This window comes from Leuciscus leuciscus, assembly GCF_965113295.1.
Source record: "Leuciscus leuciscus genome assembly, contig: SUPER_11_unloc_4, whole genome shotgun sequence".
Classification (NCBI taxonomy): Eukaryota; Metazoa; Chordata; class Actinopteri; order Cypriniformes; family Leuciscidae; genus Leuciscus; species Leuciscus leuciscus.
In genome coordinates, this window is record NW_028118543.1 from 112,517 (window position 1) to 130,857 (window position 18,341).

The following is an 18,341-nucleotide window of genomic DNA, read 5'->3' on the forward strand; positions in this document are numbered from 1 at the left end:
TTTTAACTCCAAAATGGAGGGAGTCATATATACATTTCAGGAGTGTTAAATTTGACTCAAATTGAGTTTGTATTTATGAGATGTGCTTTTTGACAAAAGGAATCTTTTCAGAAATAAAAGCAAAGCATTTAACCTATTGATAACATTGAATGCACATCAAAACAATCCAGAAAGTTAGAATTCGGTTCATTGTAAAGTTAAAAATAAAGGCAAAATGCAAACAGTTGTTTTAACAAACTAATTTTTATTAACGAACAAGTCCCTTTACATCATATGTTAACTTTTAAAATAAATGAAGGCAAAATATAGGCATTTCTGTCATCAGAATTATGTGTAAGCTGCTCATCAAATGGTCTGTATCTCTGTAATACTTCAAGTCCTGTACATGTCAGTGAATGTAAGTCCTGTGTCAGTGAAGATGAGTCAATACCTTCAACTTTGCAACAGTACAGCAACAACATTCAGCAGATGAAAAACAGTTGCAGGATATGAGTGGATCAGTTGTGTCCAGTTGCTAACAGTAAAGTTCAGTGCATAGCCTAGTTGTTTCACAGAGCAGGAAAGGCTGTGCAGATCCAACTTTCTCAAAATCCTGGAGTGCTGGTTCCCTAGAGTAGACAACACAAAACCAGACCATTTACAATTAATACTATTTGTGTTTTATAAATACAGCAAGGTGACTCAAACAATAAACTATTTTGGTTAGATTTCCAAGTATATTAAAGACTTAATTCATCCAAAAATGTAAATTCTATCATTATTCACCCTTATGTTGTTCCAAACCAGTAAGAGTTTTGCTCATCTTCGGAACACTTAAAGGGATAGTTCGGCCAAAAATTATATTTAACCCATGATTTATTTTTTCAGACGAACACATTTTCAGTTATTTTAGAAAATGTCTTCGATCTTTCAGTGGTTATAATGTGAAGTTATGGGGTCCGGCTGCTTCAAGTCCAAAAATGTGCATGCATCCTTCACAAAAGTAATCCATCCGACTCCAGGGGGATAAACGAAGGCCGGTTTTGTCGTAAAAATATACATATTTAAAACTTTATAAACGAAAATAACTGGCTTCCGGCAACGGTCGACGCGCGTTCACGGAGATGGATGCTGGCGTATGACGTAGGACGTAGCGTAGGAAGCGTTGTGACGTAGAACGAACGTGACAGCGCAGCCAGTAAATATGTATATTTTTATGACAAAACTGCACGGATTACCCTCAGAAGGCCTTCGTTTATCCCCCTGGAGCCGGATGGATTACTTTTGTGAAGGATGCATGCACATTTTTGGACTTGAAGGAGGTGGACCCCATAGCTTCACATTATAACCACTGAAAGATCGAAGACATTTTCTAAAATAACTGTGAAATAATTCGAAATAATTTTCGAAAATGTGTTCGTCTGATAAAAGATTGACATATGCATCTTGAATGGCTTGAGTAAATCATGGGTTAAATATCATTTTTGACCTAACTATCCCTTTAAGATATTTTTTATAAAATCTAAGAGATTTCTGTCCCTTCATCGACAGCCTATTCAACTATCACTTCCAAAGCCACAGAAAGGTATAAAGGAAATCATAAGTAATCCATGTGACTCAGGTGGTTTAACTTAAAAAAAATGTATGAAGCAAGAGTGCTTTGTTTGCACGAAAAAACAACAACAAAAAAACTCAACTTTATTTACAAATTATTAATCTTCGATGCACGCTCACTTAACAACGCATGTTGGAAATTAATATTTTATAAATTAAGTGGTAAATGTTTTGTTGCTGCAAACACAGCACTTGCGTAGTTTAATAAAATGTATGTTAAACCACTGGAGTCGCATGGAGTACTTTAATGATGTACCTTTACACCTTTCTGGGGCTTGAACGTGGTATTTGCGTGGACTGTCAATGGAGGGACGGGAAACTCTCAGATTTCATAAAAAATATCCTCATTTGTGTTGTGAAGATGAAATAAAGTCTTGCATGTTTGGAACGAGATGAGGGTAAGTAATGACATAATTTCCATTTGTAGGTGAACTAACCCTTTAGGAATAATTTTAGACACGCACCTTAAGAAATCTCACTAAATAGTCAGCTGACGGAAGAATCTTTGTTCCCTTCTTGTGGCTTTGTGATGTTGGAGGCAGGTGATGGGCAGAGATTTCCCAATCAGTTGAGTCTAAAATTAAAAACCAAGAAAACATCTACCAGTCAAATCATGAAAACAATTGGTTTGAAAACTAATTTTATTTAAGGAAAAGTAACTTTTGTAAAGTAATTTGACTGGACAAATTCAAAATGACTGTTATGAAACACAAAAAATCTAGTTATACCAAATAGCAACAAAGCTATAATTCTTTTTTAATGTTTATGCACATGATTATCTCATGTTATCTGTAAAATCTGTCCCTCACCAGGTTCTAGTCTGTAACGTTACAGCCTTTAAAGACCAAGCCTGGTTAGCCTTAGCCACTTGGTGCAGCATGGAAATGCTCCTAGCAAACACAAATAACAAAATCAATACATTTAAACATAAAAGCATATTCAAATATCAACCAAAATGTAATCTGATAAATACATTTTCATAAACATATTCTTAAAGAATTACTTACACATTCTAAGAAAGTTTGTTTTTCAGATAAAATGAAAGTAAAAGATAGTTAGAGGATAAATACATTATGATATTTGCACATCACAAATATTGTCATAAAACAAAATAACATTATAAAATACGTATTGTAAATGAGTTAAAACACTTTGTGTTCTCACCGTTAAAAGCAAACTCCGCGTCTGCACTGCGCCACGAGTAAAAGAAGATGCAGGGCATAACGTTAGTCTGTGAGAAAGGTTTAGGCGCACATCACATAAATATCGTTATAAAACATTATAATGCCATGAAATACATGTTGTAAATTAGGTTAAAAACACTTACTTTGGGTGTTTTCCCTGTTGACGTTACAAGCAAACCTTCTCGTCGTCAGCTCCGTATTGAGTCAAAGATGTCGCCTTTGAGAAAGGTTTCGGCTCGTTTAAGCACGCAGAGCATTTAAATTTCTCCATAAATCAATATGTTATAAAATACATATTGTAAATTAGATAAAACACTTACTTTCGTCGTTTCTCTGTTTAAAAGCAACCTCATCCTGGTCTGCTCCGCATCGCGCGTCAACGAAAATGCCTTTCTGAGAACGATTTAGCCGTTCACAGCACATACATATTGTAATAAAACAATATAATGTAATAAAATTGTATAAAGTGCATATATAAATGCGATAAAACACTTCATATCTGCGTTTTCCCTCCTCGTATGCCTTGCATCACGAGTCAAAGAAAATGGCGTCTGTGAAAAAAGTTTCAGGTCGTTTCGTCGTGCCCAGCGCGTAAATGTCCCGGATGTAACTAATAACACTCTGTCAGTGTAAATTTAGTAACTCTACATATTTACACCAGCCAGAGGGTGCGGTTTACACTAGCAGTGTTAATCCCGTGAAATTCAACACCAGAAATTTAACTCTTTACTCTAAGAGTCCTTAACACCAGGATTTCAACACTGGAGATTTTGCTGTGTGGTCGGATTCCCTTTTTCGATCTCATTCGTCAGGCCAAATACACGCACATTGTATTTGCGACTGTACATTTCCAAGTCGCTCGGCTTTACCTTTCAACTCCTCGTTGGCCTTAATAAGTCCATCACACAGTCTCCAGCTTTGTCACACGTGAATCAAAGTTCGACATTGTCACATCAACTTCACCAAGCATTTGTGTGCAGAAAGATATGTCTTTCGCGAGGTTATTTAGTTTATCCACCACCACGTTCAACTCCTCTCGCATTATTTTACGTATGAGGGCTGGAAGCTCCAGCACGTTACACTCCTCACCCGCCATGTATCTTGCTCCCACTTGCTGAGACGCTTCTTCACCTTATTTCGGCTGTACTTTAGACTTCTTAGGAGACATAACACAGCATAGAGTCTTTATTGGTGGCAAACTTATATTTTGGTCACTCTTGCCGTAAGTTAAGCACCACACTGCACGATATTTAGACTAATTGTCAGAGCTCAGTGTCCTCACCGTCTACTCAACTCCGCGCATGCGTGCACACATAACTCCCTGTTTCATTGTAGAGGTCATCTCTCCCTGACTGATGCATTCCTTATACATATGAAATAAAGGCAATTTAATAAACTCCCAAAAGTGAAGATAGAATTCTACTGAAAGCCCGTCAATACCAGGGGATTTACCTATTTTCATTGAGTGCAGAGCTTGATTAATTTCCTCTATTGACAAATCAGCGTCACAAATTCGACTAAACTCACGATCAATAATTGGTATAGGGTGTTTAATTGTATTAATAAATTTCTCACAGCTGTCATAGTTAAATTCAGATGTATAAAGATTGCTGTAAAATTTGCTAACAAATTCTGATATTTCTTTAGGGTCTTTAGAGGTAACTCCATCGATGTTAAGCGCTGAAAGAGCTTTCCTCTGACCGTTTCTTTTTTCCAGGGCAAAAAAATAGTTAGAATTCTTCTCCCCCTCCTCAAGCCATTTCGCTCGAGATCTAATATATGCACCTTTGGCCATCTCTAAATAAGCTCTGTCGAATTCCAGATTTAATTTTTTTTATTTCCATATCTTCTTCTTCTGTAATCTTATCTTTAGCTAGTAAAACATTAAGTCTATTAACCAACTCTGAATCGGTTTTATGTTTAATATTTTTAAGTTCCTTACTTCTTTTAACTGCAATATATCTAGCTTTATATTTAAAGAACTCCCAGTTTTTTTTATAATCTCTGGTTGATCCGGTAAATAATTCTTTGGTAAGATTGATGATACTATTATTAAATTGTTTGTCTTGTAACAAGGTATTATTAAGTTTCCAATAGCCCCTCATTCTCGGGTTATTATTGATGTCACTCAATTTTATTGCAACTAATTTATGATCTGATAAGGGGGCAGTGACATGAGAAACATCTTTTACATATTTAAGGATAGAAGATGAAATTAGAAAAAAGTCAATCCTAGATCTAAGAGATAAACTTCTATTGGACCAGGTAAAATCTTTTGTAGAAGGATTAAAGAACCGCCATGCATCAGTAAGAGAGAGATCGGAGCACAGGGAAAAAATTAGATCATTATTCATCCTGCTATCAAGTCTAGGGGGGTATCTATCCAGGTGATCGTCCATACATTCATTAATCTCCCCCCAAAATAAAATAAACATTATTATATTTTTTGTGTAACTTTTTAAGCTTGTCCACTAGATGAGAGAACATTACTCTATTGGATGCACGAGAGTTGTGTCCATATACACAACAAGCTATAAAGGTGGCGTTATCTTGTTTAATTACAGCACAAACCCATCTGCCTTCATCAGAACATACAGTTTCTAATACAGTCCCTTTAAATCTATGTAACATTATAGCAGTCCCAGCCGAGTGGCTGCTGCCATGGCTAAAGAAAATTGAGCTTCCCCATTGCGTTCTCCAAAATTTAACATCTGTTTCCCCTGAATGAATTTCTTGAAGAAAGATAAGATCAGCTGCACTTCTTTTACAAAACAAAAAAATTGCTTTTCTTTTCAGATTGTCCCGCAAACCTCTAACATTTAAAGTTACAACCGACAAGGAGTTAAACGAATACTCCATAACAAGAACCCCTAAACAAAATGAGAAAAAACAACAAAAAAGTTACTTTCTTTAGACTAGCTACCAGAATGTAAAGGGAGAGGTGGATAATAACCAAAGCACATGTTATCGAGGTGATAAACAAATAAGGAGATTAATAGTAAAGGTAACAATAATTAAAGAAGAACAAAAATAGTTCCTATTTGTGCACAACTTAAAAGTTTTTGCACAGTTTATATTGTTAGTCGTCAAGTTTCATCTTTTCGATTTTTGCATGAGAAAAGTAACCAGTGCAAGCAGCAGCTTGGCTTACACGACATCAGCATAGAAGATTTGTTTCCCATCAATCAAAGCAAATGAGTTGGGAAAGGTTGCCTTCTTGCCCTCCTCCCTTGCCTTCTTCACAAGAGGCCACAGCTTATCCCGCGCTGCTCTATCTTCAGGAGACAGCGGCTCCGAGAGACGCAGTTTATTGTCAGTTAGAAACTTGCAACCTTTAGCAGCACTCCAAATGATGTCACGAATGCGGCGCTGTGAGAAGAGAATTATGATCGATCTGGTCTTTCCATCCGTCCGCTTCGGACCCAGACGATGAACGACATCGACACTGTCCTGTAGCCCGTCTCCGACTCCAGGAGCAATCTTCCCTAAGATGTTGAGGACCACACTTCGGACATCCTCATTGTCTTTTTCCGCAACGCCGTGCAACTTTAGAAACCATCGCCAACTGTAACGTCTACACTCCTGTACACTTGCTTTCAGTTAGTGGTGCAACGGATCATCATCGATCCGTGATCCGTTCGGATCAATATCTTCGGTTCGGCACTCACGTGATCCGCGGATTGATTGATGAAAAAAAAGTTGTGCGCATGTTCAGTCCACACACAGCGTGGTCATGGCGAGCGTTATGAACCGCAGAGAGCGTGACGCCTCATTCGCGCCGCAAAACCTCCAGACGTGCGTAAACGCGTCTTTACATTGACTTCACATTGAAATCACTCGCGCCAGACGCTCTATTCGCGTTTGGTGTGAACGCAGCATGGGTGACGGCGAGAGAGAGAGAGAAAGAGTGCCTGCGAGTGCGAGCGAGCAAGGTAATACGTTGTCAAATATGTTTAAACTTAAATGAACTACACAAGTAGTTATGTCTCTTTGTATTAATTTGTCCTGTTATTGACATAGGCCTAATGCGCGTCATTGACAAAATGCGCAACCAGATGTTCGAATAATTCGAATATGTGTTTTTTAGAGGGAATATTCGAACGTCATTTTTGAGCAATTTTGACAGCCCTATATGACAATGGAAACACATAAAGCATTGGTCCATGTTTAAAGGAAGGAGATGTTGCACTTTAAGTTGCACTTTTTATGTTGCACTTTAAGTTGTTTTTCATTAATTATGTTAAAAAGAAGATATTATGCCTTGTGCACTTTAAGTTGATTTTATATATTTTAATTTAACAATTTAAAAGTGTTAATAAAAAAATAAAATAAAATTTTGCTGATCCGAAAAATGATCCGATCCGTGACTCTGATCCGAGAAACGATCCGAACCGTGAGTTTTTTGATCCGTTGCACCCCTACTTTCAGTGATTTGTTTTCCTTTCTCAGAGCGTGGACTTCAGATTCCATATGATCGAGAGCCTCTTTATGCACGCCAACATCCAAAATAAGCTGTTGTACCGTCGCTGTTAGACTTTTGACTTGTTTGGAAGTTGCCTCGGTGGTAGTTTCAATCGCCGAAATCTTCTGGAACGTTTTGTCTAATTTAGAATCAAGCTCACGAATAGCCGCCAAGACATTCTCATTCCCGTTTCCACTAACGTTAGATTCTGCGCGTTTAGTTTTTTTAGCAGCTGGCCTCTGAGGAGTATCCGAGAGGGATGTGACAACAACCTCATTGTCGAAATTTGGACATGTCAAACCACTGTGATTCGGTATCTTTCTTAAGTTTAAATCCAGCACTACTCGAGGCTGATGCTGAATTCTCAAATTGATCAGTTGAGCCAGATGCGTCGGAAGACATGGTGTCAAGCCAAACTTGTTTAACTTTCTTCTTGCCTCTTTTTCCCATGCATAAAGATGTCAAATCAGAATCATATAACGTTTTCACGTATTTTTTCACGTTATCACCAGTCCGATTAATAGGTTATATCACCACTTCACCTTTATTTCCCTGAAGAGCAAAGAAACACTACCACCTACACCGCCGCCATCTTGGCCTCACAAATCTATATTAAATAAAGCAGCACCATTAAAAGCTTCAACCGCCATCTTCTATTGCATCAGCTGCAATACAGCCTTGCACTACAGCGTCCCAATGGTTAAACCGCGTTATTGCAGGCGTTATTAGTTGAAAATATCTGTCGACAATATCTGTTTTGACGTTTATCGATAATGTCGACTACATTTTTCAGCCCTAGGGAGACGAGTGAAGAGCTGTGCCTTATTTCTAACGTTACCTATATTTCACGACGAGTGTTCCACACAGTGTTAGAGCGAACACTAACAAATATTACTGGATTTCGTTCCTTAAAAGGCAACTGAGAGCTTTAATTCACTACAAATTTAATTAATTGCGTTTGACACCCATATTTGGCCGAAAATAATACCACGCAGATCAATCATTTCACAACATGATAAACGTAACGTTACCACAGTTCAGAACCACGACTATCACAGAACCACGGTCAACGAAAGAATATTCAAATTAAAATCATAACAATTAGTTTTAGTCCAGTGATCTTCCTGATAGGCCAATTTAACGTTACTGGTAGAACACTCTAGAAATTCAACAGTTAACCTTGTAAAATGGCCTGTGCTTCGCGCGCGCAAAACTTTAGGCTTTGTCGAGTGTGCTCAGAAAGAAAATGCCTGTGAACGTGCATAAAAACAATTACAGTGCGTGAGACGTGATGATAGACAAAACTAAGCTTAATCGAGGCTTTACTACCTTTACATCATTTATAAAGTGGCATGACATTGGCAAAAATCAAAATACAAAAATCAGACGTCAGAGCTCGTTGGCTGTCTAATGTTAATTATTCATTATTACAGTGATTTGTGATCGAATAATAGATTAAACTAATAAACTCTATACATTGAAATCAATTTACAGTCTGATTTATCTGTATTACTATCAAGTTAAAGTATTAGACTTACCCCACGCTTGACTCTTCCACAAGTAAAATGGCGTTCGCATGTGGTCTGGACTCTGGTTCAGTCAAAAACGACGGTTGCACGTAAACGGAGGTGTGGCTTGGTTAACTCTAAAAGAGAGTTATGTTTGCAACAACGCAAAATGACACCAACTCTTATTTAAAACGGACACTTCTGGTGTTAAACCCAATCTGTTTAGTGTTGATTCAACACTTTATTTTAACACTTTATTGTAACACTGGAAAATCAACACCGGTCAATTTACTGTGATGTTGACAATTTTACATTGTACAGGTTATCACTTGGTTTTCTCTATCTCTTGAAACAATTCACAGAAGAGTATGTTGTCTGGAAAGAAATCAAGCATCACTGGCAAAGGCTCAAAAGAGACCATGCCTTTCTTAAAAATCTTTTAAAATAGGTTGCTGTTGATATAACTGTTTTTGTTCAGTACTTCGCTTATATTATGTGCTGCAATATTATATATATATAATACTTCAATGTGTATATTATATAATGTACTGACTGCTGCTTTGTAAATGTAAGGAACAGGCAACTCTGGCCCTTTGCATTCTACTTTTTGAGGTTAATTAAGAGTTAACCTCCAACCCTAATCGAGCACATCTGAAAATTTGAACCAAAGTCTTCAGGTTTACTTATAGACAATAGGCAGGAGGGTTTGAGGTTGGAGCTAAATCTGCAGGACAGTGGACGCTGAGGGCCAGAGTAAACCATCACTGCTTTAAATAACGCAGAACATAAGCTGACCCGACTGTCCATTAAACAACTTCATTTGAATGGTTTGTGTTTTTTGTTTTACTTTCAGACCAGCACTGGAGAACGCCTGACAATGGGATGTTGAGACTTCTTCCTCTGGTTGAGAAAAAGCTACACCACATCAGTGATCACATCTTCTGTTCTTCAACTGAACAAACTGTTTAGACGAGGTAGAAGAACACGAACATGATAGAGACGTACAGGGAAGAGCAAGAAACCAGTTTAGCTGTGATAATGAATCATTATTTTCCAACACAATATCAAATCTGTTTTCTGTAGGTGACTGAATATGATTCTCTGGCACTCGTGTTGAGGCTTCAGCAGCTGTGAATGGATTCATATGATGTTAACGTATTTTTGAAGACACATTTTTATTTATCTTGAATCTCATTTTTCTTTATGCTACTTTATCAACTTTATGCTTTGCCCTCCAATAAAGTGTTGTTTAATAAAGTATGGTGCCTATTGTGTATTGAAAGTGGTGTTTGGTACAGTAAATATACATTTTTATTTGAGAAATTTTTATTTCTTATTTCTTTAGTTTAATTAATTTAAAAATAACTACATATAATTAAAAATAATAATAATTACAACTGGCCTGTTGGAGAATGCTTTTACTTCTACAAAAAGGGCAGATTAGGTACCTAGTCTTATTATTTTTTATTTCATAAATTAATCAGATGATTTAGATTAATTCACAAATAACACACACGTAAATGCGGTGGACAAAAAATAAATAGGGGTGCACTATCTAAGCTTTCACATTGCCTTTTAAGTCTAGTAATTTACATAATCATAGCAGACGCTTTTGTCCAAAGCAGCTTTAAAAGTGAGGAAAACAACGAAACAGTTATAAAGATAAAATAATAGGCTACTTAGATACGTTTCAACCGTTTTTAGAAACACACACACACACAGTGTGAGCAATGTTCTTATTAGGTGTTTTTACGCGTTTGTCACAGAAACGATAAATATTTAATCAATCACGACAAATATTAGAGAAAAATACAATATGATGTATGCCAGCATCTTGCGCATCAAAACAAACTTGTCCTTCCTCCATCACGGTTGAACTCGCACTAGATCCAGCAAGGGTGAGCTAGAACTCTAGCTCCTCCCATTTGACGCTGCAGCGAATCCCCGCTCACTAAATTTAGCAAGGTGGAGCTGGAGCTCCAGAAAAGGGGGAGCTCGAGCTCTAGCTCCTCCCATTTGGCTCTGCATCGAGCACCATCTCACCCGCCTATTACGTCTCGTCTTTCCATTGGACTGGTTATACACGTGCTTCACGACGCAATCACGCAGGGCGTTCCCACCGCGTCTCGACGCAGCTCGAGTTCCCTTGAAAGGGAAGCTGATGTTTCGCCATGTAATCAGACAGTCGATTCCTAAGTTCCGATACAAAATAGTAGTAAGTATTTCACAGAAACTTTTATAAAACCGTAGACAGGAATGTGTGTACTAGCTACTTGATGGAAAAGATGGAGGAGTTTGTGAATCGGTTGGATATCTAGACTAAATATGGATCAAGGGGACTTTTTATGTCTTGAGGCCCTTTACAGGTGACGTCCACATTAATACTTTTTTTCTGAAAGGACGTGTTTGACATTTTTCATCCTGTAGTAAAGGAACAGGGTTTCTTTTGTGTATCGTGCTGTAAGTTAGGCTATGTGATGATTTTTCAAATTACTTTTTTGAGTGAACGCATCGATGTCATTATCTATTTACCTCCAACTCTCATGATCAGATCATTGATAAAGATGTTTAATTAAGTTTAATTACTTTAGTTTAGTGTTTGTTCGTCATTTACATCCAGTGTCAGTGGAGATCAGACTGTTTCAACTGTTCAGCTTCATCATGGATGACACACAAACATCCAGAGTTGAAGATTTTTCTCCAGTTTGCAGGTACTTTAAATTAATACATTAAATAATTTTATTAAATAACCCTTTATAGACCCATAATAAAAGAGATGTCTGTTTTAAATGAATTTCTTGAAAACAATGTCTAAACCCTCCTCAAGTGCTTTTCATCCAAACAGTATGAAGATCTTGCATATGATGATTATCATCAAAAACTAATTAAATCTGTTCTGTTATAGTTCAGTTCAGCAGGAGAGATCAGAACCAGCGCCCAGCTGTGTGTCTTTGAGGAGTGACGGGTCTATGGGTCATCCAATAGATTTTAAGAATGACAATACACAGGCTGATCTCAGGTAGGCTGCAACATTTCTTAAATAGTGCAGCAGATTAGTAAAAAAATCGTTCACTTTGGTATAGAAGCATGAAATTTGGCACAGATACTCTCTAAGGGCCACTATTTTGGAAAAAGGCGTTGGCCACTCAAAAATTCAATATGGCGGCCATTTTTCAAAATGGCCGCCATTGCTATTCAATGCTTATTATATCAATTATTCAAACAGTGATCCAAGCATAACATTTTATACAAATACTCTCTAAAGGACATGTTAATAGAAAAAGATGCTTGTCCCTCAAAAATTCAAGATGGCCGCCATTTTTAAAGATGGCCACCGTTCCTGTCGAATATTAATTATTTCAAGTGTTCAAATGGTGATGCAAGCATAAAATTAGGCAGAAATACTCTTCAAGGAACACTCTTTTGGAAAAAGGTATGTGCCACTCAAAAATTCAGGATGGACACAATTTTCAAGATGGCCACCATTTCTGTCAAATAGTCATAATGTCTGCTTTGTCTGCCTCCTCTCCTTTGACCTGTCCAGCTTAGTTAAACTTGCCAGGGATATAAAATCCCCACCGGCATAGGTCTCAGGTTCATTGGAGTACACAAGCCTCTCCACCACGGCAAGGTGTAGTCCACAGAGAGGAAGTGCCACTGTTAGAAAAAGGATACGCTGCTGGTACAGGTTGCACATACAGTGGGGAGAACAAGTATTTGATACACTGCTGATTTTGAAGGTTTTCCTACTTACAAAGCATGTAGAGGTCTGTAATTTTTATCATAGGTACACTGAAACTGTGAGAGACGGAATCTAAAATCCAGAAAATCACATTGTATGATTTTTAAATAATTAATTAGCATTTTATTGCATGACATAAGTATTTGATCACCTACCAACCAGTAAGAATTCCGGCTCTCACAGACCTGTTAGTTTTTCTTTAAGAAGCCCTCCTGTTCTCCACTCATTACCTGTATTAACTGCACCTGTTTGAACTTGTTACCTGTATAAAAGACACCTGTCCACACACTCAATCAAACAGACTCCAACCTCTCCACAATGGCCAAGACCAGAGAGCTGTGTAATGGGCTACAGGACAATAGGCAAGCAGCTTGGTGAGAAGGCAACAACTGTTGGCACAATTATTAGAAAATGGAAGAAGTTCAAGATGACAGTCAATCTCCCTCGGTCTGGGGCACCATGCAAGATCTCACCTCGTGGGGCATCAATGATCATGAGGAAGGTGAGGGATCAATCCAGAACTACACGGCAGGTCAATGACCTGAAGAGAGCTGGGACCACAGTCTCTAAGAAAACCATTAGTAACACACTACGCCATCATGGATTAAAATCCTACAGCGCACACAAGGTCCCCCTGCTCAAGCCAGTGCATGTCCAGGCCCATCTGAAGTTTGCCAATGACCATCTGGATGATCCAGAGGAGGAATGGGAGAAGGTCATGTGGTCTGATGAGACAAAAATAGAGCTTTTTGGTCTAAACTCCACTTGCCGTGTTTGGAGGAAGAAGGAGGATGAGTACAACCCCAAGAACACCATCCCAACCGTGAAGCATGGAGGTGGAAACATCATTCTTTGGGGATACTTTTCTGCAAAGGGGACAGGACGACTGCACCGTATTGAGGGGAGGATGGATGGGGCCATGTATCGCGAGATCTTGGCCAACAACCTCCTTCCCTCAGTAAGAGCATTGAAGATAGGTTGTGGCTGGGTCTTCCAGCATGACAACGACCTGAAACACACAGCCAAGGTAACTAAGGAGTGCCTCTGTAAGAAGCATCTCAAGGTCCTGGAGTGGCCTAGCCAGTCTCCAGACCTGAACCCAATAAAAAATCTTTGGAGGGAGCTGAAAGTCTGTATTGCCCAGCGACAGCCCCGAAACCTGAAGGATCTGGAGAAGGTCTGGAGGAGTGTGCCAAAATCCCTGCTTATGTCTTGCAATAAAATGCAAATTAATTACTTAAATCATACAATGTGATTTTCTGGATTTTTGTTTTAGATTCCGTCACTCACAGTTGAAGAATACATATGATAAAAATGACAGACTTCTACATGCTTTGTAAGTGGGAAAACCTACAAAATCAGCAGTGTATCAAATTCTTGTTCTCCCCACTGTATCTGCGAGACGGAAGGCGGAAGGACCATCAGAATTGAGACTGGTTTCAACAATATAGGTGACCAGTTCAGAAAGAGCCATAGGAAAGATGGCTGGTTGAATCGTTTCACTCTGTGACTCTTTCTCAAGCCTTCTGAGGTTTCTCTCTGTTGTAAAGATGAATGAGACGCAAATGATGGTATTTCAGCTCCTGTGCAATGGCATCAGCACCACTTAGTTGAGACAATAATTTAGCATCATTCAGTGTTTGTGCACATTCATGTAGTCTGTCATTCAGTTGCAGTGTCATTACCTGACGTAGGTCAGATTCAGGAGATATGTTATCACAAAGAAAGCAAACCTGATCATGGTCAGATCCTGATCCATGATCCTGATCAGACTTTTCTGCATCATGGTTCTGCGATGCTTTGTTTGGCCTTCATCTATCTCACTACATTGAGCATCGGATTGTTGCTTCTGGGCACGAAGTAACTTTGTGTTGTTGAACCGAAGTCGACAATTGTAGTGATACTTCGCTTGGTTCCTTCTCAAAGCTTCTATACCACCACCTTCATCCAGTCGTTCCAGGTCCAGGGTCATTGGCATTTTGTTCATCTTGTGTAAGAGTGGAATGTTGGTGGCAATCATTTTATAGCCATCATGTTGAGAAACATGATGGGTAGGTGGTGATTGGAGGGGTTCCTTTGTGTCTGTCTGACAAAGACAACATTTCTTCCAATCAGTTGGCCTCTTGGCTGACATGGGATTTTCATTTGCCATTTTGGGGGTTTGTTGTCTGATTAAGGCCGAGGGGTTATCCTTTTACCACCTCAATCATAGACATAGTACACATTCAGGTATGGGATACAACTAGGTACGGGTCACCTACACCTAGCCCGATCATTCATCCAGTGCCATTTAAGTCCCGTGTGATCTGTACACCTTCCAGGTAAGCATACATGAACAAGTCATGTATTTCCCCGCTTACCCTTGGCTCGGCTCTCCCGCGCTGGCACAACCTGTCAATTCAGGTGCGGCTATCTAACTACATCTATTACTAGCTAATTGATGAGGGGCTGGTAGACAGCATTTGGGACACTAAACTTAGCTATACTATTACTACTAGTCAAGAACTACAGTGTAAGTAAAACTAGATCAGCTGACACTAAACCCCATGCTGAGTTCCACAGCAGTTAAGTCACCAGTGTGCCCTGGTTGTGTAATGACGTTCACTCTATTAAACAAAACCTTCCTTAACACATTAAATTGAGCTCTGACAGAAATGGTGGCCATCTTGAAAATGGTCACCATCTTGAATTTGAGCGGCACACACCTTTTTCCATGATAATGTTCCTTGAAGAATATTTGTACCAAATTTCATGATAGCAGCACCATTTGAAAAAAAGATGTAAGGATTCAAGAGAAATGGCGGCCATCTTGAAAACTGGTAGCCATCTTGAATTTTTGAGGGACAAGCACCGTTTTCCAAAAAAACATTCTGAAGAGAGTATTTTCACAAAATGTTATGCCTACATCACTGTTTTAACAATTGACATAATGAGCATTTTACAGAAATAGCGGCCATCTTGAAAAAATGGCCGCCATGTTGAATTTTTCGGTGGCCAACGCCTTTTTCCCAAAAAGTGACCCTTAGAGAGTATCTGTGCCAAATTTCATGCTTCTATACCAATTTGAACGATTCTCTTGAAATATGCCATTAATCTGCTGCACTAAAAGACAGTGTTTTGTATTTTGTATTTATGATATTCATAATAGACATTGTCTTCACCTGATGCAAGAGAGACATATCTATGAGTGTTCCAATTTCATGGCTTGGAATCAGATAAATAGCATTTTATTGAAAGAGATGCTTATATTATTTGAAATACCCAACTTTAGTGGTCATTTTAAATGTAGTCCTTTTTGTTGGTACCTGGGCGATGTGGAATTGCAGGTAATGTGCAGCAGTGCTGCTGTGGCCTTACATGTATATTCAGAGCTCAAAAAAATACCCTATTCTATATTCTGACCTCAAACCCATTATAACCTCCTCCAAAATGACTCCTCCAAAAATGACCAACAGATGGTATCAATGTAATACAATTAAAGGGGTCATATGACGGTTCTAAAAATAACATTATTTGGTGTAATGCAATGTGTTTATGCGGTTTTAGGTTAAAAAACAAACATACTCATTATTCTACACATACTGTACATTATTGTTGCTTCTCTATGCCCCGCCTTTCTGAAATGCGTTGATTTTTACAAAGCTCATCGTTCTGAAAAGCGTGGCGTGCTCTGATTGGCCAGCTAGCCAGTACATTGTGATTGGCCCGATAACCTTAAAGGGGTGGTATAATGCTCTTTTCACAAGATGTAAAATAAGTCTTTGATGTCCCCAGTTTGTGTATGTGAAGTTTTAGCTCAAAATACCCCACAGATATTTTATATCCTTTTACCTCACACAGACATGCACTGAAAATGTCAATGTTTATGTTCAAACCAGAGTCAGACAATAATGGAGAGACTCAAGAAGTGACAACATGTAGAATGCAACAGTACATTTCTGAATGGTTAGTTGATGAATTTAGGTAGCTTATGTGTTATCTTCTATTCATTGATTAGCATTTTTTAAGGACTTCGTCTTCAACATTACACACTAACTAAAGTTAAAAAAGTGAAATCATAATCAACCACCCCTTCAAGCGTGTGACGGAAATGTCTCGCCCCTTACCATATTTGGAACATCAGCTCCAGAAGCAATAAAGGCATGTGATCATGTCAGAACTACCTTATCAATTCGAGATCGATTCTGATCCGGAAAATGCAGATGTCCAAGATGAGCGATCATCTTTGCATGGCGGCGCTGGCGGCAACAATAATACAGCGAGAACAAAAGTTACGACATTGTTTCTACTCAGACAATTCATGGGACCATATCATCTGAACATATTTCCAAATGAAATAACCTTTTATAGGCCCATAATAAAAGAGATGTCTGTTTTAAATGAATTTCTTGAAAACAATGTCTAAACCCTCCTCAAGTGCTTTTCATCCAAACAGTATGAAGATCTTGCATATGGTGATTATCATCAAAAACTAATTAAATCTGTTCTGTTATAGTTCAGTTCAGCAGGAGAGATCAGAACCAGCGCCCAGCTGTGTGTCTTTGAGGAGTGACGGCTCTATGGGTCATCTAATACATTTTAAGAATGACGATACACAGACTGATCTCAGGTAGGCTATAACATTTCTAAAGACATTTAAATATTTGAATGAAAGAGATTTTTGAATAGTCAGTAGCAAATTCTTAAAATATAAAAAAAACATACTTACAGGCTGTGTGTGAGTCAGAAGCGCCAGAATGTACAAGCAAATATGGAATTGCCCCACTTTTTAGAATCAGCTTTGTGCACGGCCTGCCTTGTACTCTCGCAGGGTCTGGAAACAGTCCTCTGAAAATTGCGCATCACACAGTCGAATATTTTATTTGTACTGTTCTGGAACAGTTGTAAATAAAGTTTAAGCATTGTTTTCTAATTGTGTCCTCTTTTGGAAGGCCAAACTCATTTAGTTTGGCTTTCGCAGCGAAAAACACAGTGTCTCCACGACATGGCGGCGCTGGCGGCAACAATAATACAGCGAGAACAAAAGTTACGCCTTCTTTCTTTGCGTATACATTTATTTATGAAACTCTGTCCCCACACACTGACCTAGATTTGTTGGGGCGTGTTTGAAAGAAGAGTTTTAGGAAGGCGTGGCTGAGCCTTTATAACTTTTATAAAGAATATCTCTTAAGGTTTTACACTTTGAGCTTTGTAACTCTGCAGATCTTATACTTGCACTAACAGCTACATAACACACTAAAGAAAAAGGAAAACAAGAAATCGCATCATATGACCTTTAAACTTTATGAAATTAATCCTGTTGTTGATAGAAAACATTGTTTCTACTCTGATAATCACTGGGACCAAATCATCTGCACATATTGCCAAATAGGCACAAGGTTTTGTTATCAGTTGAAGATCCTCCTTTATGCCTCTTATGACAGAGTCCACTATCTTTAAAGCAGATTTTAAAGGAATGCGATGGTTTTAACTCTTCTAGGACTCTGTTTTTATTCTGTTGATTCGTATTAATAGATTTTTTTTTTATTAAGTGAGGCTGAATTAGTTTAAAAACATTTGTAAATTTAGTTTTTAGTTTATTTCTCTTTTTATATTTTGCTACTTTTATTCTCACCATTAAAATAGCTCTGACAACTGACATGATGTTAAATTATAAGCAATCAATCAATAATATATTATTTTAATATAATATTTACAATATATAAAAAGCTTTCTCAAGCTAACACAAAGTTTGTCTTGACAAACGTTTTTTTTATATAGTTTTTGTTTTTAGTATTATTACAGTTGTGGCCTTGAGCAGTTGATTTATTAATAAGTGCATTTACTTATTATCTGTTTTAGGAGGTTGACAG

At 38.1% G+C, this 18,341-nt stretch overlaps 1 long non-coding RNA gene across 3 annotated transcripts; it reads right to left on the minus strand.

Moving 5' to 3' along the window:
• Positions 1 to 224: 224 nt before the first annotated feature.
• On the minus strand, positions 225 to 3,237 carry LOC309510188. Of its 3 annotated transcripts, none has more exons than XR_014210243.1 (6): positions 3,098 to 3,237; positions 2,921 to 2,994; positions 2,758 to 2,783; positions 2,403 to 2,483; positions 2,058 to 2,167; positions 225 to 608 (listed from the first exon to the last, which is right to left on the minus strand). It is a non-coding gene; the product is annotated as an uncharacterized lncRNA (long non-coding RNA). The 3 variants fall into 3 exon arrangements; XR_014210244.1 differs by having other exon boundaries at positions 2,758 to 2,824; XR_014210245.1 differs by lacking the exon at positions 2,403 to 2,483 and having other exon boundaries at positions 2,745 to 2,824.
• Between the last annotated feature and the right edge of the window lie 15,104 nt (positions 3,238 to 18,341).